The sequence below is a fragment of the Siphateles boraxobius genome, unplaced genomic scaffold (assembly GCF_051911475.1).
Source record: "Siphateles boraxobius isolate OS27281-9 unplaced genomic scaffold, OSU_SipBor_1 150, whole genome shotgun sequence".
Lineage (NCBI taxonomy): Eukaryota > Metazoa > Chordata > Actinopteri > Cypriniformes > Leuciscidae > Siphateles > Siphateles boraxobius.
In genome coordinates this window covers 17,501-18,720 of record NW_027508756.1, presented here as the reverse complement: position 1 = coordinate 18,720, position 1,220 = coordinate 17,501, and positions in this window count along the sequence as shown.

Sequence of the window (1,220 nt, the reverse complement as noted above, 5' to 3'; positions counted from 1 at the left end):
CACACACACACACTCTACAGCGCCTCCTGCTGGACCTGTGACCACACACACACACACTCTACAGCGCCTCCTGCTGGACCTGTGATCACACACACACACACACACACACACTCTACAGCGCCTCCTGCTGGACCTGTGATCACACACACACACTCTACAGCGCCTCCTGCTGGACCTGTGATCACACACACACACACACACACACACACACACACACACACTCTACAGCGCCTCCTGCTGGACCTGTGATCACACACACACACTCTACAGCGCCTCCTGCTGGACCTGTGATCACACACACACACACACTCTACAGCGCCTCCTGCTGGACCTGTGATCACACACACACACTCTACAGCGCCTCCTGCTGGACCTGTGATCACACACACACACTCTACAGCGCCTCCTGCTGGACCTGTGATCACACACACACACACTCTACAGCGCCTCCTGCTGGACCTGTGATCACACACACACACTCTACAGCGCCTCCTGCTGGACCTGTGATCACACACACACACACACTCTACAGCGCCTCCTGCTGGACCTGTGATCACACACACACACACACACACTCGACAGCGCCTCCTGCTGGACCTGTGATCACACACACACACACACATACACTCTCTACAGCGCCTCCTGCTGGACCTGTGATCAGACACACACACACACTCTACAGCGCCTCCTGCTGGACCTGTGATCACACACACACACACTCTACAGCGCCTCCTGCTGGACCTGTGATCACACACACACACACACATACACTCTCCACAGCGCCTCCTGCTGGACCTGTGATCACACACACACACACACACTCTACAGCGCCTCCTGCTGGACCTGTGATCACACACACACACTCTACAGCGCCTCCTGCTGGACACCTCAGAGGAACTGTAGAGAGACCTATCATCACACCACTTATTTATATACAAGATTATTTAAAGTTATTTTTTGTATTGCAGATGTATGTTCAAATTGTTGCGTTGCATATCCTGAATCAGGTAGTAACACTAAATCTTCTAAAGCAATTATTTAATTCTAAAGAAATATTTTTAGTGTTTATTTTATTGCCTCAAATTACTGCTTGAGATTCTGAGGTGTCAGGATGACAAGCATATTGATCTTGTGTGGAAAATAAAAAAGCCGTTCAAATGCATTGGATAAAAGTCTGTCAAATGCTTGAATGAAAATGAAAAGGCCGAATCTCACGAAAA